Raw genomic sequence first — 24,606 nt, 5'->3', positions numbered from 1 at the left:
GAAATCTTCTAACATATTCTTAAATTTCTCCACAGTTGTTTGAAATCATTAATTTCTGCAATAGCAAGCATGACCATCTCCATATCCCATAAGATCACCTTTACTTGCCATAGAATTTCATACTCTGCTTTTCTTTGCTAGTGTTTACTACAAAAATATGAATAGATAACTTTGAGTGGTTTAATTTACCAATTAATTGATAAAAAGAATGCCAAAATCATATAAAAACTAACCTTTTTAATCATTGTGCTTTCTCTCATAACATTTAAACCTACTCATAAAAATTCCAAAACATTCAAATGGGATTCATGATATTCTCCTTTTTCCTGAAAATCACGTGAATGAGACTACGAATTCATAGCAAAGGTCACAATTTTACACAAGATAAGTGAAATTAGTGATAGATATTAAAAATGCACTAACTAGGGAACTAATTCTGAAAAGTGCACTGTTAATTAGAAAAACAAGACATTCGGCTCATACAATTAATGCTTGGGACAATCGTGTTGCTGATGGTTGTAGCTTTCTTTAGTTTTACTTTTTCAAAAGACACCACCCCAAATTAATGTTTGATATATTAAAATAGGTTATGTGAATCTAAGCTAACAGTATTTCTGTTATTTGAATGGAAATAATATTATTCAGTTAGAATAACAGATATAAAGACATGAACGATGAGGTCCATGACTGCAGCTAGACTAAGGCGAGACTCAACTCGTAGACAAGCTTGCTCAGCACTGCCTCAAATGTCTCATTCAGTTAAATCAAGAAATCCTTAAAGATGAAGCTTTTTTATTACTGCTTTTGAAACACACAGAATGATGACTAACATATTATGCAGTGGTTAGTAAGTTAGTCACCTCCTTGATGTGCACACACATATATATTATATTATCATCTCATATATATGATAACTTATAAAAACACCTGTAAGTCCCTACAATGTCTTGTGTTTTGAAGCAGAAAAATTATAATACTTGCAATTTTCCAGTTATGGATAGACTAAGCAAAGAAATCAAAGAATGTTCTCTTTATTATCTACAAGTATTTAGAACCCTGGGTCAGCTTGTTCTGTTCTTCTGGGCTAGGCTTGGCCGATCCAGGCTGGATTCAGTTATCCTTTTTCATCCAGCTGGCTGGTCACTGGGAAGAGCACTCTCAAATGGCCCCAACCGAGATGACCTAGCTATGCTCCACGTGAACTCTAGTCTTACAGACCAGTCTGGAGGGATATCAGAGGGTAGGCAGAGGACTAAGTGGAAGCAAGAGAAACCTGCAAAACACAGAAAGGAACAAGGCGTCTAGAGGCCAGTCTCAGAAGTGACACATGGGCACTCATGAACCATTTACCTCCAAACATGAACCAGAGTATGAAAACATAGAATCTGGCTTGGGATGGAAGGCACTGCTCGTGTTGAAAAAAGCAAGGACACAAGGAGGCCAATGACCATGGCCATCAGTGAGACTGGTCTACCTTCGCTGCCCTCTGGCTTCAATTATTCACTTTCTTTGATGTAAGAATATACTTCCAAAGCTTTCTAAAGTCTCGTTCAGCCACCGTCTCAGGGTTAAAATCAAAGATCTTAGAATATTCAGCAGGTCAAGATGTAGCTTCTTCATCAGATGTGGCAGTTTGCTCACAAATACCTAGCAGCTAATTCTGGGGGGAAACAACCCTGATTTGTAAGGCTGGTCTCTATGGTGTAAATACTCCCACTGTGGCCAATTTCAAGCACCAATATGATGTCACTGGAAGTGCCGAGGAAAAAAACGTATGCTGTACAGTCAGGACACTCCATGGGCTGGAGACCTGGAAACTGGAAAGGTAAGTTATTTCCCTCGCACGCTCCAGCCGTACAGTGACGAGACAGAATAAAGACAATAAACATGCCCAACTAAAGAGACTTCCTTGAAGGGGGAGGAACAGAAGCACAAAGCATCCTCTGGTCCTCAGGAATTCTGAACTCTCTCCAGGCAAACGCTGCCATGATTCCCTCTCTAGGAGGAAGGGGTGTGCCCTCATGAGGCCCTTGTTGGCCCTGGGAATGGCCCCCCATGGTTCTGCAGTTCAGTCTTTGAGGAAGTCTTTCTTTTCTTCCACCTTCAGTGGTTACTTCTGAAGAAATGGTCCACGGTGGCGACGGAGCCGATTCTCAGTCTGCTCTCTGCCCAAGGAAAGCTAGGGTCTCAGGACTCTTTTTGTATTTGAATGATTTCAGCGCCTTTCAGGTCATGTTTGTGGCCCCTGAGCCTGCACAACCCCCATGGGAACCCCGCAGACTTCTTTCTGTCTGATTCCATCTCCAGCCACCTGAAAAAAGACAAACTCACAATCCCTTTCCAAAACAACTTCTCTCTCTAGTTTTCTGTGCTCTTCTGGACATGTCCGGCTGTTGGGGGTGGCCCACTGAGGTTTTCTGTTTAGTTGACAGTGTCAAGCAAGCACTGCCTCAGATCTCTCAGAAGCCCTAATGAAGGTTCTTACCACCACACCATCGATTAGATCTGTGCCCCCAAGCTATATATTATTTTGAGAGCCCTCTACTAGCTGGAGAGAGGAGAAAGATGACAAACAGCTTTATTTTCCAATCTGCACACAAGCAGGCCACTATATGTCCCCTCTAAATTCTGCTCGCAAACAGGCCAGCTCTTTAGTTCACTTGGGTTTTACTTGTCAAACCTCCTAATATCTCACATCAAGCTCTTTCAATATCTGGGCTGGAGCTCTTGCTAGCCAACCGTAACCGTTGGTGAGGCTCATTGCAGACACCGTCTTCTCCCCGTGTCCTCACACGGTCGTGCCTCTGTGCATGTCTGTGTCCTGGTCCCCTCCTCTTATAGGGACACGAGTCCGATTGGATCAGGGTCCACCCTGAAGTCCCATCGTCCCACTGCACATGACAGAATCACAATCATTTCTCAACCACACAGCATGGTTCGCTGTGTTGTAGCCTCCAATGACAATTCTTTCAATATTCTCTCCTCAACCATTTCCAACAGCTTGTTCGCAGTCCAAATGCCAGGGCCGCACAGGAAAGGATCCGTTTGGTCAGAGCTTTCCTCCCTAGACCTGATCTCAGTATGGGTTATCTCAGATGATTATGATGCCACATTACAAGCAACCACCAACCCCACAGTGGACAGCAATAAACATTCCCGTTTTCCCAAAAACCCAGGAGTTGGCTGCGTGACTCTGCTCTTCTGGGCCGGGCCGGGCTGAGGTTAAAGGTGATGCTTGAGGGGCTAGAGGTTTTTGCACCTGAACTCAGGCATTAGATCACCACGAGGTTTCTCATATGACAGGGCGAGGTGTGCCTCACCTCCTTCCCCTCCCACCGCTGCACAAAGGAGATCCGACTTTTCTGTCAGGGTCTGCAGAGATCCACGGGTAGTGTCCTCTCCGCTCAGCTCCTGCTATCCCACAAACACGCAACAACCTTTGGTTAAACAGACCACTTTCAGAAGCACTAACTGCACATGGGGAAGGAGTCAGTGATAGGAATTAGCGTTAGTTATTTGTTAGTGGATGAGGTGAGTGGAGACTGATGTCTGGTGGGTGAAAGTGAGCACCAGATGGATTTGGGACTCTAGGAATCCCCATTGCTATGGGCTGGTGTGCCCCCCCAAATTCACATGTTAAGGTCCTAACCCCCAGGATCTCAGAATGTGACTGTATTTGGAGACAGGGTCTTTAAAGAGGTGACTAGGGTAAGATGAGGTCACTAGGTGGGCCCTAATCCAATCTGACTGGGGTCCTTATAAGAGGAGAGTAGGACACAGACAAGTGCAGAGGGATGACAAGGTGAGGACATGGGGAGAGGATGGCATCTACATGCCCAGGAGAGAGGCCTTGGGAGACACCAGCCCTGCCCACGCCTGGACCTTAGACTCCTAGACTCCAGGACGTGAGACAGTAAATGTCTGTTGTTTAAGGCGTCCAGGCTGTGGAATTTCTTATGGTGGCCCTAGGAGATCAGTACACCTAACATACTTATGAAGGATAAAGACTGCATATACATCCTGCCGGGAAAGATTTCTTACTTTTTTTTTTTTTTTAAGATTTTATGTATTTATTAGAGAAACAGAGAGAGAGCATGAGCAGAGTGGGGAAGGGGCAGAAGGAGAGGGAGAAGCAGACTCCCCACAGAGCAGAGACCCCAATGCAGGACTCGATCCCGGGACCCTGGGATCATGACCTAAGCTGAAGGCAGACACTTAACCAACTGAGCCACCCAGGCGCCCTCAGGAAAGATATCCACTTGAATTCATTATGGTTTACACATTAAAATAAATTAGACTGTGTTATCTTGGTTTCGGTGCTGCCTGGTTTCATAGGTGTATGAAAAACTGATCGAATTGTACACCTTAACCATATGCAGTCCAGTGTACTTTAATCATGCTTCAATAAAATTGTGTAAAGTAAAATAGACTTCATTTTGCACCCAAAGCTATTGAAGTAAAACATAATAGTCAAAATATTTTGCACTTTTGTTTTCGCTACATGAGCTATAAGACAATCACATCTTTACATGGTATACTCTATTACATTATATATATATATATATATATATATATATATATATAGATTTATTTTTAAAAATTTCCACTTGTAACTTTTTTTGTACTAGGCTTATTCATGGTATGCTTTAGATTTTATTTTTATCTTTCTTTTGTGTGTCCATTATCCTTTTCCTTGCTTTGGCTGAGTTTTTAAATACCTCCATAAATGGTTTTTGCTATTTTTCTTTCACTATTGGCTGTTTTGATTTATGAGTGAAGCATAATTGAACATGAACATAATTATTGTAATCAGGAAAAATATAATAGCTCAGACCAATATCCTATCCCCTCCTGAGACTTTCAGCAAAATGTTATGCTAAGATTCTTCTATGCCCTTATTCCTATTTTATTAAACTTATCCAGATTTTAGTGCCAAGTGATGGCTCATTTTAATAAAATATTTATTATGAAAATGTAATACCATGCATGTTATTAATAATTTCATTACACTTAAAATTACTGCTATCAATTTTCCTAAATCTAACATCAGAATGTACTCATTTCATTGATCATCAATGCTCTTATTCTGTCATATGCCAGCCTTTGCCTCAGGCTTTTTTTTTTCCTGATTCAATTTTAATTTGATAGACTTTAGTTGCTTATTTCACAAGTGTCTACTGTTCTGAAGGTACCATGTTTGTCTGAAAATGTATTTTTTTCCCCAGAAAATATGAAGAACCTTGTAACCTGTTCTTATATGCTCAGGTCACAATTCTGTAATCTCCTGGTGGTATAAAAATCTTGTTAGTCCAGGGGCGCGTGGGTAGCGCAGTTGTTAACCGTCTGCCTCCAGTTCAGGGAGTGATCCCGGCGTTCTGGGATCGAGCCCCACATCAGGCTCTTCCACTATGAGCCTGCCTTCTTCCTCTCCCACTCCCCCTGCTTGTGTTCCCTCTCTCGCTGGTTGTCTCTCTTTCTGTCAAATAAATAAATAAAAAATCTTTAAAAAAAAAAATCTTGTTAGTCCTGTGTAACAATCACTGTTTGCCCATAACAATGATCAGTACAAAACTCATATGGCTTTTTGTTTCTGCCGATCAATGACCTCAGATGTTTATACAATTCAACCTTCATGACTTTCTGTCAGCGGTACTGTTCTCAGAGTTAACGTGCCTGATGCTAACCCCAATCCTCCCTTTGTACATAATTTATTTTCTGAATTTGGAGGCTTGTTGAGTCTCTCCTCATCCTTAAAATTAGGAATTTTACTAGGATATATGTATCTTATTTTCTTTTCAAATCCCCTCTATACTCAAGGAGCCCTTTCAATTTGGGAAACTGAGTCTGTTTTGTCTCAGGGGAATGTTCTCTCACCGTGTCTTTGATTACTACTTATCACCACATTACCCTCTGGATGTCAGAGCTTTGAGACATCCCAGTTTTATTCTCCTTTATGGCTCTTGAGTTTTCTCTCATAATATTCATTTCTCTGAATAATTTTCGTCTGTGTCATAGAATGATTTCCTAATACAATCTCTGAAATCAGTGTTTCAAATCTTCAGTGTCCTTATGTTAATCACTGCCTTGGATGAGTTTTTAAAGTTAGGATTATTTTCACTTAGGTTGTACAGTTCTTCACTTCATAATAGCAGCCTCTAGTTTTAACTGTAAAATCTTTTGTACTAAATGCATAATATGTATTACAGAGTTTCCTTTAAAATTTATGGCCATGGTGGGAGATGGAATAGTTTGGTCTTACTTATTCTAGCCATCTACTCACTTAGCTGTCCCCTGATTTTTTCTTACATGCTCAGTATTGACAACAAAGGTATAGAATGGATGTGCCTGCATGTTGTTAACAGACAATGGGACACTGGGACAGAGGTTGGCCTGTAGACAATAAACAAGAAGATGAGGTCATCTTTTCAGTTGGGCCGGTAGTAAATGGGCTTGCAAGTCTGCTCTTCCGGTGGAAGGAAAGGCCCCTGGTAGGTTTACCAGATAGAGCAAATGGCTGAAGGCAGGTTCTTCTAAGAGACTTGGTGGGGGAATCTCCTTGGCTACTCTGCCTGTTCCCCTGTCAGTGGCTGTGGCTCACAGAACAATGCCCCAGGCTGCAGAACAGGTCACACACTGGAGAAGCTTGTAGCACTCCTGTTTATGGCTGGGCACTCCTGTTTATTGTAGGGCTAGGCGCATCACCCTTCATGGAGTCTTAACGATCAGGAACCAAAGCTTCCTGCACAGATGGGGAGGCTTCATAAAGCGGCCTTGTTGCCTGAGGTGCCTCACAGGGGCACTGGGATGGAGTGACAGCCACAGGCACCCATCACCATCCAAGGATCTTTTACAGTAGACGCTGGCGCGTTTTTACCGGACCGTTTCCTGAGTGGCCTGCTGCAACGTAAGGATCACTGTGTGGAGGCTTCGGGGGGTTTTGTTGAAGGATGAAAGAGATACCGAAGGTATAGAGGAAGCACTGTTAATTCCACCCGCTTCACAATTTTCTGGGTGACCCACCTTCTCCACATGGGTATCCATGCAGAGGACAAAAGCATAGATTGTTGAGATCACAGAAGACTTTTCGGTGTGGTTGCTGAAAGCTGGGTCACAGACTTAGCCAACACCCACAATGACCTTTAGGTGCTGTGATTCTCCAAATTTGAACTCTTCAGGTTTCTATCGAGGCCTGAGGCCAGGCTTATCCTTTAGTTCTTCAGAGGTTTGGGTCTTTGACACACGAGTGAACGTTCAATAGCAGGGTAAAATTTGAGGAGGCATCAAGGGACCAGTCCCCTGCACTAGAGGCCCCAAAAGCAGTTTCACAGAAAAGGTCCAATAGCAGAGAACGGGCATGCTGAGAGGGCTCTGGGAAAGAGGGGTGAGCTTCTGTTTCTGCTCTTGATGTGCCTTCTTGGAACATCAGCTACCACTCGGAAGCCATTTAGTGATGAAAGAGTATGTTGATTTCAGTACATTTGCTGTTGGTTGACATGAATATGTTTAATTTTTGGCTTGCATTGCTTTGAGTCATTCTTAGATTCTTAACACTAAACAAAGTGCCTTCACCAAGTTATTTCTGTGAGAATCGAAATAGATATCTAAATGTGGCGACTCCTGTTGCACGCTGTATGGACATATTTCTTATTTAATTTGGCAGTGATGATATCATAGTTCCCATTTAACTGCTAAACTTTAAACTTAGAATTTCCCAAGCTTAAAGCACAGTGGGTGGGAATGGCACTTAGTGTATGTTTTAGCCCTTACAGAAGGATTCTGTATGTTTTAACCTCATCAAGCTGAATTCTTTCTATGTAGAATTATATAGTACAGGATACTGGGAAATATCAGAAACCTAGCAGAAAATGTGCTTTAAATGTAGACAGTAACATAATCGAGCTAAAAATGAGGAGTTCGGGTCTGTTCTGTGTTGAAAGGGAGAAGCACTAAGCTGGCAGAAACAGCATGATTTCAAAATGTGTGCTAAATACTAATTTGTGTCATGGATATTTCATCTCTTCCTCCTCCCCCTCCCCTTAATCCTTTCTCCCAGCACGCTCAAGCAGAAGAAGATAATAATTAAGCTCATCTGCATTGTCTTTCACTCTCTTTGGGAATTCAAGAAATGAGACAGAAAAATAGGACCCCAAAAGCTCTTTTTTAAAATGTGATATGATATTTACGTCTTGCGAATTTAAATAAAACTGCCAGGATCCCTATCCTGAAGCTGAGCTTTTCGATTGCAACATCAAACTCGGGTTGTGATCTCTCAAGGTGGGCAGGGCAGAGTTCGGGACATAATGATGCTCAGTTAGAGGAATTTAACATACGTGGCCGGTGATGGATACTTTTACACAAGAGAAAGGATCTAATTTCTACCTCAGGTTATTTCCAGAAAACCCTCACAGATAGAAGGTTAGAAACTGGACAGTTGTGTATCTCTATAGTCTGGATTGAATAATGCAAACCCTCCAAATTTAAAGTTACCTGTATTCCTATTTGTTTGACTCAGCTTGACAGAAATCAGGGCCAAAGACAATGGATTACGTTCTCTGTGCACATATAAATCAACACTTTTCCTTCTCCTGGGTAGAAAATACACTCCCAAACTGGAAAAGGAGTCTTTACGACAACACACCCTTGAACAGAAGTCTTCCTTCCATTTATGTGTTGATTATGTACATTGATTATAAAATCCCACTTATATAATAAGTTCATTACTGTTTAAGCCCGGCTACATATACCTTAAATGACAGATTTTTCTTTCTCGACAACAATTCCTCTCTTAATGGAAACTTGCTTAAATACATAAGGTCTTACTAGGTTCTGTTTTATTGATACAATGAAGACAAGACACATTACGTAACACACATAGAGCATAGGGTCAGTTTAGTCTCAAAATGTAAACAAGAAAAACATGAACATACAAACATATACTAAGATTCATTTTAAATCCTTGTAAAACTCAAATAACCATTATAATCATATGGCAGTTTTTCTGGGGGAATGTAAATTTGAAAAATATAAAAATAAATTTAATAATATTTAAAGATTTATATTTCAATTACTTAGAACTAGCAACAATTAATATGTGTTTCTAGTTTAAAAAAGAAAACAAGGGGCACCTGGGTGGCACAGCAGTTAAGTGTCTGCCTTCGGCTCAGGGCGTGATCCCGGTGTTATGGGATCGAGCCCCACATCACTCTTCGGCTATGAGCCTGCTTCTTCCTCTCCCACTCCCCCTGCTTGTGTTCCCTCTCTCGTTGGCTGTCTCTATCTCTGTTGAATAAATAAATTTAAAAAATTCTTTAAAAAAAAAAAGAAAAAAAGAAAACAAGAAATGTAAATAAGGGAGGTGAAAGATCTGTACCCTGAAAATTATAAGACACTGATGAGAGAAGTTGAAGAAAACACAAATAAATGGAAAGCTATCCCATGTTCATGGAATAGAAGAATAAACATTGTTAAAATGTCCATACTGTCTAAAGCCATCTACAGATTCAATGCGATCTTTATCAAAATTCCAATGATATTTTTTATATAAATAGAAAAAAAATCCTAAAATGCAACTGCAAAAGACCCTGAATAGCCAAAGCAATCTTGAAAAAGAGCAGAGCAGGAAGCATCACAATTCCTGATTCAAAACTATATTGCAAAGCTATAGTAATCAAAATAATATGTTATTAAGGCATAAAATTAGACAGATCAGTGGAACAGAAACGCCCGGCAATAAACCCATGCATATAAGGTCAACTAATATTTGACAAAGGAGTCAAGAGGACTCAGTGGGGAAAGGAACATTTCTTCAATAAATGCTGTTGGAAAAACTGGGAATATTTAAATTGGACCATCACCTTAATACCATTCACAAAAATTAACTAAAAATGGATTAAAGACTTAAATTAAAGGTCTGAAACTATAAAAGTATTGGAAGAAAATTTAGGGAAAAGGTGCCGGAGGTTGGTCTTGGCAGAAAATTTTTGGATATGACACCAGCAGCACAAAGGACAAAAGCAAAATTAAGCAAGTGGGACTATATAGAACTATAGAGCTATGGTAAAGCAAAAGAAACCATCAGCAGAATGGGAAGGCAGCCCATGGAACGGGAGAAAATAATTGCAAATCATGTATTTGTTAGGGGGTTAATATCCAAAATATGTAAGGATCTCACACAACTTTATACAGAAAAAAAGTCTGGTTAAAAAAATGGGCAAAGGACTTGAATAGACATTTTCTCCAAAGAAGACATACAACCAGCCAACAGGTTTAAAAAGGCGCTCCACATCACTCATCATCAGGGAAATGCAAATCAAAAGCACAATGAGATACCACCTCACACCTGTCAGAATGGCTAGACTCAAAAAGATAAGAGATTAACAAATACAGGTAAAGATGTGAAGGAAAGAGAACCCTCGTGCACTGTTGGTGGGAATGCAAACTGGTGCAGCCACCCTGGAAAACAGTAAGGAGATTCCTCAAGAAGTTAAAAATGGAACTAGTACACAATCCAGTGATCACTTCTTCATATATACATGAAGGAAATAAAAACATTGTCTCAAAAAAGATACGTGCATCCCCATGTTCACTGCAGCATTATTTATAATAGCCAAGGCATGGAAACAACCTAAGTGGCCACTGATGGAGGTGTTAGCTAGCCTTATTATGTAATCATTTTGCATTGTATTGTTGTACACATTGTATACGTTAAGCTTACATATATTTATGTCAATAATATCTCAATAAAGCTGGAAAAAGAAAAGAAATTACGGATAAAATTTAAATCTATTCCAATACATAACTTATCCCTTTCTCTCACCATATGAACTCCCAAGAGGCAACAAGTCTCATGATTTTGTACTGCATTATTTTGGGCCATCAGCGCGCACATACACACACACACACGCACAGAGGCGCACACACCATATTTGCACATATGAACATGTATAAGATATTTATAATTTGTAGATAGCATTGTTTAAAGTATGTTTAAAAATAGACATAAATGTTTTCATGATGCATAATTATTTTACAACCCGATGTTTTCATACAACAATGTACTTTTAAGACCTATTCTAATATTTGGGATGCATCCAAATGTTGTTGCTTGGTCTACAGTACTTAAGAATCTAATAGGATAGACTTACACAAAGTCTTTATTTCCCTATTGATAAATATGTAGATTTTCCTCAATGTTTTCTTATTATAAGAAGTGTTCTATGAACATGTTTGTCCACATCTTCTCAAGCACATGCATGAAAATTTCTATAGTATATAAATATACACAAATGTGAGTATGTACACATACATGTGTGTACATATATGTACGTAAATTGTGCACACACAAAGACAGGAAGATTTTCATATTATGCACTCAGTTTCTACTTTACTAGCTTCTTCTGACTTGCTTTCCTCTGCAGCTGTACCATTTATACTCACAACAGCAATGGATAGACACTTTATTTCCTCATATATTTGTAAGTATTTATAGTTAGATTTTGAAGTAATGTATTCTGAAGGGAAAATATTATTACTTTAATTTTCTTTGCCATGAATATCCATGTGTTGAAGCAAAATCCCTTATTTTTATTGGCTTCAAAACCTTTTTATAAATTTCTTGTCCACATGCTTTGTCTCATTTTTCTATTAGATTATCTACTTAAATTTCATCTTGTGCTATTTCTGTATGTACTTCTATGTTTGTTTCTTATGTTCCACATTTATCCTCCCAGTCTGTACCTATGTTTAATGAAGCAGTCAATTATTTCCTTGTTTTCTTTATGGTTTATACAGTTTATCCTAGTTAAGAAATTCCTATCTAATCTAAGTGACAATGATGTTTTATATTTTGTTCCAAAAGTGTTATTTTACATGTTTCTGACTTTAATTTACCTGGCATTTATATCTACATGTGTAAGAGGCAGGGCTTGAAGTGTATTTGGTATTGAAATTCAACAATGTATTCAATTCTTGTTTTTCCATAATTACTTTTTAACTTCACTGCTACACGTCCCCCCCTCGCCATATTGCATAGTGAATGCTAAGATTCTCATCTCCATTACATTACATTATATTATTATGTCTGTATAAAATCTTCACTATTTTAACTACTATACTTCAAACCTTTTTCTTGATATCTGATGGGGAATATTTTATATGTTTTAAAAACTACCTTCTTTTTAACTTTACTAGTCCATGTGAATTTGAGAATCAGGTTTCAAGTTCCACAAACTGCTCTTTTGGTATTTTGACTGAAGTGCCATTAAACTGATGAAAATCATTCCTATTAGTGATATATTATATAGCAAGTATCTGTGGTACCATTTCTCATTTACATTTTGGAATTAAATCTCAGGTTTATTTCGTCCTTCCCACTGGTAGGTGTAAGTTTTAAAGATTTTATTTATTTATTTCAGACAGAGAGAGAGAGAGAGAGTGAAAGAGAGCGAGCACAAGTGGGAGGGAGGGGCAGAGAGAGAAGGAGGGCCCCAGCAGAGCAGGGAGCCTGATGCGGGGCTACATCCCAGGACCCTGGGATCATGACCTGAGCTGAAGGCAGACACCCCACTGACTGAGCCACTCAGGCGCCCCATATTTAAGTTTTAGATTAGGTTTTATACTGCAATGCTAATATTATCAGTGTTACAAATTCAGATATTTCTTTGAAAAATTGTGGTTTTTTATTTTTCCAAAAAGTACAAATTTTGTTTTTTATTTAATTTTATATTTTAATTTAATTTTATTTAAATTCAATTAATCAACATATAGTGTATTATTAGTTTCAGAGGTAGAGTTCAGTGACTCATCATTTGCATGTAACACCCCTTATCAAGTGCCCTCCTTCACGCTCTATAAAGAACTTATAAACTCAACACCCCCCAAACAAATAATCCAATCAAGAAATGGGCAGAAGACATGAACAGACATTTCTCCAAAGAGAGTACGAACTTTGAAGCCAAGGAAAAGTTCATTATTTTTGGATCATTACAGCTTTTTTAAAAACAAATAAATACATGCAAATCAATTCCTGGAGAAGTGCTCAATACCTGTATCTATAACTCGAACAATAAACCTGTCTCACGAGTCAACTCGAGTTTCAGTTTTCCTTCATAAGCCTTCTTATCCTTTTTGTATATGTCATGGTTTTTGGTAGATACAAACAAGTACCAATCTCTCCAACAACGTTGAGGAACCGAGGTGAGGTTGTGAAACCTTTGATGAAGGTTTGTGTAGGCTTGATGCCAAATGTTAGGGGATCAGCATAGCATTGGATATTTAAAATAAAAAGAGATACTGGTAATCCTGGTAGAAATATGTAATGAATATTGAGAGAAACCTGGTAGAAAAAGAATACAGAATATGACCATTGTTGCCATGATAAACCATATTACTATTTTCATGCAATTTCCACTGGCATAAGGCAGTAAACAAACAATGGTTCAAAATAACAATTTACCATACATGTTCGATTCTGGTTTTTTTCCCTAAGTGTAACTGGAATAAAACTAAAATGTACAAAAATATGCACCCACGATAGCTCTTAGAATAGGTGTATGGGCATGGGTAGACTAGATATTTTAACAAATGTGTATCCAAAAATACATGGGACTGTATTCATGGACTAACCAGAGAAGAGAGGACTAGTCTCACATACACACAAATACATGCAAACTCAAAAAAGGAGATATTCTTGGAGAGGTTCCCAACTTACTGTTTGCCATGTAGAAAGGGTAGAGATATGCACAAGGTGGTTACTTAATAAATGGATTATTTGTAGAAGGCTCTTCTTTTACACTCATGACTTTGAACCCTCAAATTCAAGCACCTCTTGCATCCACAAAGAACAAACAGCCTTCAGGATGTGCTGGTTAATCTGCTGTGGAGGGCTCTGTTCCCAGCGGAGGTGCTGGCACTCCAGAGTAGATCACTCCTTAGTTTGGCACTTGAGGGGAGGTTTCAGCCAATTCACCCATCCTCAATGCAGCCAACGTGAACTGAAGCTCAGCAATTCACATGCCAACGCATCTACAAAGTGCTTTCCCACAGGCTCCCTGCTTATTATAAACATCTGATTTATCAGGCTGCATGTAGAAAACGAAAAAAACAATCAGCATTGCATATCAATCAAAAAATTCTTCATGTCAAGGTATGAGCACATATCTTTTAGCAGAAATTAGACAATAATAGGCATCACAAAAGATAAGTAGATATTACAACAAAAACACAAACTACAGAAATCAAAAAAGCTGTCACCAAGGAACCAGCAGAATGCTTAAATTTTAATTTAGTATCTGATAGGAAACTTGAGGAAGGTAAAAAATACAATAAATAAAAATAGATTGGTCTAACAAAGGAACTATATAGACATTTTAAAAACCAATGAGATAGTAAAATCTTCATTGTTACATAAGGTATAATAATTAAAATTTAAAAATCAATAGAATTTGTACATTATAAATTTAAGAACAACATAAAATTAGGACAAATTGAACATAGAACAAAGGTGAGAAAATCTAAGGAAACAAAAAAATTAATTCAAGAATGGCAATACACACTTTATAGGAGATGCAGAGAGAGGACAGAGAAAATATAAAGGACAATAAACTATTATGGCTAAACTATTATTTTAAATAAAAATTACATTTTTAAGTGTTGAAGAAATATGAGTCTGCAGTTGCTGAAGGACATGCACAGGAACAAGCAATATGAATTAATGAGCTACATTCAGGATCCCATTAACAAAGTGAAGCTCGTAAAAGCCTTTCAGAAAGAAAAAAAAATACCTTCAAAAGGGTAAAAAATAGACTGACAACACTGCCAACATTCATTCTTTTTTTTTTTCCCCAACATTCATTCTTTAAGGCAAAGAAACATTACCTCAATTTCAGAGGGAGGGTAATTTTCAAGATAGAATTCCATATCAAACCAAATTATCACTCATAAGAAACATAATTTCAGACATAAAAGGCTTTAGAAGATGTATTCATTATTGAAAGTGAGGTATTGAAGTTTCCTACTATTATTGTATTGCTTTATATTTCTCCTTTCAGTTCTTTCAATGTTTGCTTGATATATTTAGGTGCTCTGATGTTGGGTGCATATATATTTCTAATTGTTATATTTTTCTAGAGGATTGATCCTTTTATCATCATATAATATCCTTCCTCATCTCTTACTGAGTAGAACATGAAAACAAAAGACCAGAGGACAACATTATAGACAGAACATTCCACTCCACAACAGAATATGTATTTTTCTCAAATGCACACAGAAGTTTTCCAGCACAGATCATGTGTTAGGTCAAAAAATCAAGTATTTACAAATTTAAGAAGATTTAAATCATATCAAGCATCTTTTCTAACCATAGTGGAATGAAAGTAGAAGTCAATAGCAAAAGGCAAACTGGAACATTCACAAATGTGTGGGTATTATAAAGCAAACTCTTGAAGACCAAGAGATCAAGAATAAATAAAAAAGGAAATGAGAGAAAAAAAATCGTCCAGAAATTGAGAATGAGAACACAACCTATCAAAATTGATGGGATGTAGCAAAAGCTATACTAAGAGAAAAGCTCATTGTGATAAAAGCCTACATTAAAAATAAAGGTAATATATCAAATAAACAACCTAGCTTTACACCTCAAAGAACCAGAAAAAGAACAAACTAAGCTTAAAGATAGCAGAAAGGATTAAATAACAAAGATTAGTGAGGAAAAAAAAGAAAAAGAAATAGAGACTAGAGAAACAATGGAAAAAAGTGAAACTGAGAATTGTGTTTTGAAAAGATAAACAAAGTGCTCAACTCCTTAGCTGGATTGACTTAGAAAAAATGAGATATTTCAAATGAAGATCAGAATGAAAGAAGGGATGTTACAGTTGCTGCCACAGAGAAAGAAAGGATCTTGAGACAACTATAAACAATTAAATACCAACAAACTGGGCAATCTAGAAGAAATGGATAAATTCCTAGAAACATGCAACCATCCAAGATTAATCCTGAAAAAATTAAAAATGTCTGAATAAAACTGTCATTAGCATGAAAATTGAATCAGCAATCAAGAACTTCAAAACAAAGAAAAGCCCAGGACCAGATGGCTTTACTGGTGAATTCTACCAAGCTTGTACAGAATAATTGACATCAATCCTCCTCAAACATTTACCAAAAAATGAAAAGGAGAGAATATTGTCAAACTAATTTTATGAAGTTAACAGTACCCCAATACCAAACCCAAGATGAGGACACTACAAGAAATGAAAGCTACAGGCCAACATTCATGATGAACACAGATGCAAAAGTCCTCAACAAAATATTAGCAAACTGAAGCCAAGAACACATTAAAAGGATCATCCACCATGATTCAAATGGGATTTATTCTTGGGGTGCAAGGATGGTTTCAACATATATAAATCAGTAAATGTGATATACCACATTAACAGAATGAAGGATCCAAATCATACAATCAGAAAAAGCATGTGACAAAACTCAACATCTGTTTAGGATAAAAACTCTTTTTTTTTTTTAAAGATTTTATTTATTTATTTGACAGAGAGAGACACAGCCAGCGAGAGAGGGAACACAAGCAGGGGGAGTGGGAGAGGAAGAAGCAGGCTCCCAGTGGGGCAGGGAGCCCGATGCAGGGTCGATCCCAGGACCCTGGGATCACGCCCTGGGCTGAAGGCAGATGCTTAACCACTGAGCAACCCAGGCGCCCCACGATAAAAACTCTCAACAAGTTGGGTAAAGAAGGAAAGTATCTCAACATAAGGAATACTATATATGGCAAGCCCACAACTAACATCATATTCAAATGTGAAAAATAAATAAGTAAAAGCTATTCCTTTAAAATCAGGAGAAAAGCAAAAATGTGCACTCTTACCACTTCTTTTCAGCATAATACTAGAAGCTCCAGGCAGAGCAAGTAGGCAAGAAAAAGAAATAAAAAGCATCCAAATTACATAGGAAGAAATAAAATTCTCCATGTTTGCAGATGACATAATTTTATATATAGGAAACCCCAAAGACTCCACCAAAAAAACTGTTAGAAATAATTTAAAAATTCAGTAAAGTTGCAAGATATAAAAATTAACATACAAAAATCAGTTGCATTTCTATAGATTTGTAACAAACTATCTGAAAAAGAAATTAGAAAACCAAATCTATTTGCAATAGTATCATAAAGTATCAAATGTTCAGAAATAAAGAAGTGAATGTCTTGTGTAATAAAAATTACAAAATATTGATGAAAGAAATTAAAGATACAAAAGAAATGGGAAGTTATCCCTTATTCATGAAGTGGAAGGCTTAGTATTATTAAAATACCCATATTACCCAAAGGAAACTACAGATTTAATAAAATTCCTATCAAAATCCTATTGGTATTTTTACAGAAACCAAAAAAAAAAAAATCCTAAAAATCCATATGAAACCAGAAAAGACCATGAATAGCCAAATGTCTTGCGAAAGAACAAAGCTAGGGGCATCACACTTCCTGATTTTAAAATATTTTACAAATCCACACTAAACAAGAGTATGCTATTAGGATAAAGACAGACATGTAGATTAATGGAATGGAATAGACAGCCCAGAAATAAACCCAGATTATATGCTCAATTAATATTTGACAAGGGTGCCAAGAATACACAATGGGGAAAGAACAGTGCCTTCAAAAAATGGTGTTGGAAAAACTGAAAATCCACATGCAAGAGAATGATTGGACCCTTACCTTACACTATACACAAAAATCAACTCAAAATCCATTGAAGACTTAAAAATAAGACCTGAAACTTTAAAATTCCTAAAACACTTAGAGGAAAAACTTCATATCATTGGTCTTGGCAATGATTTCATGGGTAGTATAGAAGAGTCTCAGGCAATAAAATGAAAAATAGACAATACATCAAATTAGCTTCTGCACAGCAAAAGAATCAATGGAGTGAAAAGGTAAAATATTTGCAAACCATATATCTGATAAGATGTTACTCTCTAAGTTATATAAATAACTCCTACAATTCAGTAGAAAAAAATTACCCAGTTTTAAAAATAAGCTAAGGACTTGAGCAGATGTTTCTTCAAAGACGACGTACAAACGCTTAATAGGTACAGGTAAAGATACTCAGCCTCACTAATCATCAGGGAGATGTAAATCAAAACCACAATAGGGTATCACTTCACACCTGTTAAAATGGCCAAGGTAAAAAAGGACAAGGAGTGATAAGTACTAGTGAGGATATGGAGAAAAGGATTATACACTGTTGGTAGGAATGCAAAATGGTGCAGCCACTATGGAGATTCTTTTAAAAATTGGAAATAGATTGCTATGTGATCCAGCAATCCCACTCTGAGTATTTATCCAAAGAAACTGAAATGAGTACCTGGAAGGGATATCTGAATTCCCATGTTCACTACAGCACTAGTCACAGTAGTGAGGATGCAGAAGGAACATAAATGTCCATCAACAGATGAATGGATAAAAAATAATGCAGTATACACAAACAATGGNCTGAGTATTTATCCAAAGAAACTGAAATGAGTACCTGGAAGGGATATCTGTATTCCCATGTTCACTACAGCACTAGTCACAGTAGTGAAGATGCAGAAGGAACATAAATGTCCATCAACAGATGAATGGATAAAAAATAATGCAGTATACACAAACAATGGAATAGTATACAATCTTCAAAAGGGAGGAATTCCTGCAATATGAAACAACACTGGTGCAGTAGAGGGCATGATATTCAGTGAAATAAGCCAGGCAGAGATTGACAAATATTATAAAATTGCACTTATATAAAGTATCTAAAATAGTCGAATCACAGCATCAGAGAGGAGAATGGTGACTGCAGGGGCCTGTGAGGAGGGGAAATGGGACGTTATTCTTCAAAGGGCACAGAGCTGCAGTTAAGCAGAATGAACAGGTTCTAGACACCTGCGCTGCAACACCGTACTACAGTCAACAATACCGCATTGTTCACTTAAACGCTTCAGAGGGTCTATCTCATGATAAGTGCTCTTACCACAAAAAAATAAATTAAAAAAAATAAATAAGCAATTTAAAAAAATGAAAAAATTTTTAAAAAATTAAGTGATTCTTACAAAAACTCTTTCAGGAAANTTCTTACCACAAAAAATAAATTTTAAAAAAAAAATAAGCAATTTAAAAAAATGAAAAAATTTTTAAAAAATTAAGTGATTCTTACAAAAACTCTTTCAGGAAAAGAAAGTTCAGAATGTCCCTTGGAAAGATTAAAATTTCATGTAATAAGGAAGAATACATAAGATTCAAGACTTAGTGGATTGAGCCATAATTCTGGTAGATATATTAACAAAAGGCAGATATAAATCCAGGTTAAAAATAATACATCTATAACATAATGATGTGCTACAAAAGGAAAAGAGATTAAATGTGGATAATCTCATCAAATAGCGGAGTATAATGAGTATACTTCTAACCTTGACAAGAAATTTTCCTTGAAACTTAGTGACACAAAATTGTATTACATATGTGACAAATGATATTTAGGTAACTGTAATGTTGCCAATGTTGCTTGCTGGAGTTTTATTTTTAAAATCATCACCTATGTACACTGAATGACTGGCAATTGCCATTTGTTATCAGCTATTTGTTATCTACAAAAGCACTGATATGATAAGTCTAATATAAAATATGAAGATGTAGATTAAAAAGCTGATGAAAATGATTTATGGGTAAAGAGGGAACAAAGACAAAACTAAATGTAACAGAGTAACAAAAGCATTTTAGGTAAAGAACACGGGTATTGATGTAACTCAGATGTATCAAAGCAGACACAGCTAAAATGCTCAGGTCTGAGGGGTGACCAGTCAGAGTAAGAACAGGGTAGGAGGGCTGTGTATGTGTGAATGGCGGAGGCACAGTTTATGGATTATATTTTTCATTTAGATTCCAATTTTATTTTATGAATGAAGTTTATACATGCATGTTTATATAATTCAGAGAAGCAATTATCACAAGAAAACAAACCCATAATGTCTCCCTGGGTATTTAAACGGGCTCTGGGACTTTTCTGAAAGCTGGGAATACAGAAGCACAGCCAACCACTTTTCATAGCGATCAATGGATATTCACTCGTGCAAAGGTGGTTTGCAGACAACAGACTCACCCTGGGAGAAATAAGTACATCTAGAAAAAATATTACTATTTTTTTTAAAGATTTTATTTATTTTTTTGGGGGGGAGAGAGAGAGAACACACAAGTGGAGGGAGGAGCAGAGGGAGAGGGACGAGCAGATTCCTCGCTGAGCACAGACCCCCGATATGGGTCTTGATCTCATGACCTTGAGATCATGACCTGGGCCAAAACCAACAGTCCAATGCTTAACCGACTGAGCCACTCAGGCGCTCCTAGTGAACATTATTTTTAAAAGTGATACGGTTGGGTTTTTCGGGGGAAATGTCCTAAGGGAGGCACTGCCTCCACCCCAGCTCAGATGGACAGCTCAGAGGTTTTGCGCGGAGGGAGGCAGACGATAAGCACAGAGAACCCCAAAGCTTTCCAAAAGGAACTGACTTCATTTACAAGAGACAGCAGAAAACTAACCAGAAATAAAATTAACTCTCACTCCTTTCCAAACCATATCTCAGTTAAATGAGTGAACTTACCCTGTGGCCTGCATGTTTTCATCTCCACTAAAAGTCATATGTTGAAACCCTCACACCCTTTGTGACTGTATGAGGACATGAGGCTGTTGGGCGGAAATGGGGCCAGATGATGTCATAAGGATGGGGTCCTAATGATGTGATATAGCAGCACCCTTCTAAGAAAAGACACCAGAGAGCTCTCTCTCCTTCCCTCCCTTCCTTGCACCCACCGTCTCCATGGGAGGGCTCAGCAAGAAGGCCGCTGTCTGCAACTCAGGGAGAACCCGACCACCAGACCCCAACCATGTGTGCACTCTGAGCTTGGCCTCCCAGCCTCTACAACTACGGACATAAACTACTGTCAAGGCACCCGGTCTACGGCACTTGGTTACGTGCCCGAGCTGACTACGACACTTGTACATAGCAGCATGAAGCTCAAAATCTCAGGGGATTTTAGGAAGTGTTTGGGAAATAGGGGGGATAAGAACCCATGGACGTCATCTTGAAATATACATTAGGGGCGCCTGGGTGGCACAGTGGTTAAGCGTCTGCCTTCGGCTCAGGACGTGATCCCAGCGTTATGGAATCGAGCCCCGCATCAGGTTCCTCCGCTATGAGCCTGCTTCTTCCTCTCCCACTCCCCCTGCTTGTGTTCCCTCTCTCACTGGCTGTCTCTATCTCTGTCGCATAAATAAATAAAATCTTAAAAAAAAAAAGAAAGAAAAAAAGAAATATACATTAATATTTGCTAGACTCCTCTCAATTCTACTATGACAGACCACAAATACGACAAGTGAGCCCCCAAAAGGCTAGAGTATTACCACATCAATCCACCCTAAGAAGCATGAGGGAAGATGCCAGTGTGTTGTTAAACATTTACCTGTAAAAAGATCCCATGGCACCTCTCCGCACTCTGGGAAAGGCGGGGAAGGAGCGTGGGCTCCGTGAAACAGGGAAGGTCCGCTGAGATACAACAGCGACAGGCCACAAGCAGAGGGGTTGGCCCTGCAGGGCCGCGTGTGGAAACCCAGCAGAAATCAAAGCAGCGTTCAGGCTGACGGAGACGGATGTACACCGCAGGGACTCCAATCAGTGATAGAAATATCAACCCTGGGTTGGGTGGGGTTTTTTTTAGACTAGAGGAAATATTTTTTAAAAATACACAAAGGAAAAAAAAATTTTATTGGACTGAAAACAACCTAAATCCATACAGCAAAAGATCTAAAAAACAGACCTCCTTGAGCTACGGAGCCCGAATTTATTAGGACAGTTGCCCCTCTCCAAGCGACATGCACAGGGGGTGAGCACGTGTGTAAACAAGCACATATACACAGATTCTTTTACATGATGCAGGCTCTATGCTTATGAAGATGTTTTCACAGAACTCGTTCATAAACGCGGTTGCTTCCACGGTAAAACTGGGGTTAACCCCAGTGAGTGTCACACTCACAAACTCATTTTGTAGGGCAGGAATCTCCATGACAATTCATAGCAGAGGACCTTAGCCCCCTGATAAGCCCTGCCTTCCCAGGCATCTGGGTTCTGCTCTTGGTCAAAGTCTTTTCTATTCTTCTCACTGCCAGGTCACCAGCACACTATGTTTTATATTTTCTTCCACATTTTGGGGCCCTTTGTTGGGAGAAAGTACAAATCCAATCAAATGTAGCAGCTGTGCCCCGTGGAGGGCCGCTTTTGTTCCATGGTAATGGGGCTCATTCCAGATGGTGGTATTAATTACTGATTTCAATTGCATTTTGACTAATAGCAGTTCACATTATACAAATCTCACTCCCTCATGTCCTTGAATTGACAGATAAATAGATGCAGTACATGTTATGAAATCATACTCTGAATTAAAGACTGCGTTACCAAACCAAGAGAGAAACTTTCTTTTCTCTCTGCTGCTTTAAGACTTTGGGGTCGTTATCAATTCTCCAGAATTAATATATACAATATAATATTAATGCTAAACCTATATACATTTGGCCTCAGTCTTCTTTCCAAATTGTTAGATGGCATGATACCATGGAATAAGAGCTATAGAATGATAAAGGACATAATTGTGACCCTTGAATTACAGAAGCAAGGCAGCAGCTCATTACATCAATTAAAATAATGCAAATTATACTGTATGAAATATAAACTACATAAAATTATTTAACATTATGAATATTTTCATACTCCATTTATAATTTACACCATGAGATACAGCCTAAACTATATTTTAAAAACTGCACAAAGAGTTTAAACTATATTACTTAATATAAGATATACAAGCGTAATATGTGTGCCATGTGCAGAATTGTTCTGAAAAATTTCTCAAGCTATACTCCAGTTAGCTGAAGGATAAATCGNTGTGTGCCATGTACAGAATTGTTCTGAAAAATTTCTCAAGCTATACTCTAGTTAGCTGAAGGATAAATCAGGGTTTTGGTTTTCTATTCTTGTTTTTGCTGTTGCTTTGTTACTTGGATGGTTGATTTTTAGTGGCATTATGATATTGAGTTGCTGATAGCGACTGTCAACCAACTGGAGATGAGTCTAATAATAACGGTTGTCAACATCTATTGAGTTTCTGCTCTGGGCAAGCTCTTGTGAAAGCTCTGGTGAAGACCAACTCGTTCGCTCTTCAAATCAACTCCATATAACAAAATGAATGTTTAAAAAAATGTTAAATAAGTACATAATGTCACTATAAACAATTTCACAATCAAGATAATTGAGGAAAATCACATTATGTATCATCAGGCAGTGGGTAAGACATAAGCCTTAGTGTAAACGTGTTTCCATATTTTACAGCAATTCAATAGATGCAATTTTATTTCCTGTACCAAAACCTGGAGTAACGTAAATGTTAATGCATATTTATAGTATTTGAATGCCCAGGTGTTACCCCTTGAAAATTACGGGGAAAAAAAATACAAAAAAAAGAATATCTTAGACAAAAGGAAACAGCAAGACAATATTAAAATAGTAAATAATGAAATAAGTTTACAAGTTATACCAAATATTTCTGGTATTACAATAGATGATAATGGGTTAAACACACTTACTGAAGGACAATCTCTCGAAAATTCTTTTCAAAAAATTTAAAATTATGGAGAATTCCATTTTTGCATACTAACAATGAACAACTGGGAACCAAACTAAAAAACACAGTAACACTACAATCACTCAAAAAAGAATGAAATCTTTAGGGACAAATCTAGCAAAATGTGTAAAGGGCTAATATGAAGGAAAATACAAAATGTTGAATGAACAAAATCAAAGAATATCTCAATAATTGGAGCAGCTTGTACATTCATGGGTTGAAAGACTCAAAATAGCAAGAAGGCCAGGTATCCCCAAATGAGATATAGTTTTAATGTAGTTCCTATGAAATTCCAGGCAAAAATTTTGTAGATATAGATAAGCTTTTACTAAAGTTTATATGAAAAGACAAAGGGCTATGATAAAAAGGCTTTGGGAAAAAAAAAAGAATGAAGATAGAGATTTCGCACTATGCAATTTTAAGAATTAACCACCTAGCTACACAATCAAGACATTTTTGTATTCCAGAGGAACAGCAGCTTAGATCACAAGAATATAATAGAAAACTCAGAAAAAAAAATACACAGTTATGGTCACCAGGTTTATTTATTTTTTTTCCAGCCAACTGACTTTCGGCAAATGCACAAAAACATTTCAATGAAGAAAAAATTTTTTTTTAGCAAATGGGAATGGATCAATGGAATGTTCATAGGCAAAAAAAAAAAAAAGGAAGGAAGGAAGAAAGAAAGAAAGAAAGAAAGAAAGAAAGAAAGAAAGAAAGAAAGAAAGAAAAGAAAAGAAAAGAAAAGAAAAGAAAGAAAAAAAAAGAACATCAACCCTAAACCTCACACTTTTTAAAAAATTAACTCAAAATAGGTCATAGATTTGAAATCAAAATATAAAACTTAGGAAAGAAAATATAGCAGAAAAATCTTCAGGATTTAGGCATAAGCAAAGAGTTCT

The sequence above is a fragment of the Ailuropoda melanoleuca genome, chromosome 15 (assembly GCF_002007445.2).
Source record: "Ailuropoda melanoleuca isolate Jingjing chromosome 15, ASM200744v2, whole genome shotgun sequence".
Classification (NCBI taxonomy): Eukaryota; Metazoa; Chordata; class Mammalia; order Carnivora; family Ursidae; genus Ailuropoda; species Ailuropoda melanoleuca.
Note: the sequence above shows the minus strand (reverse complement) of the source record.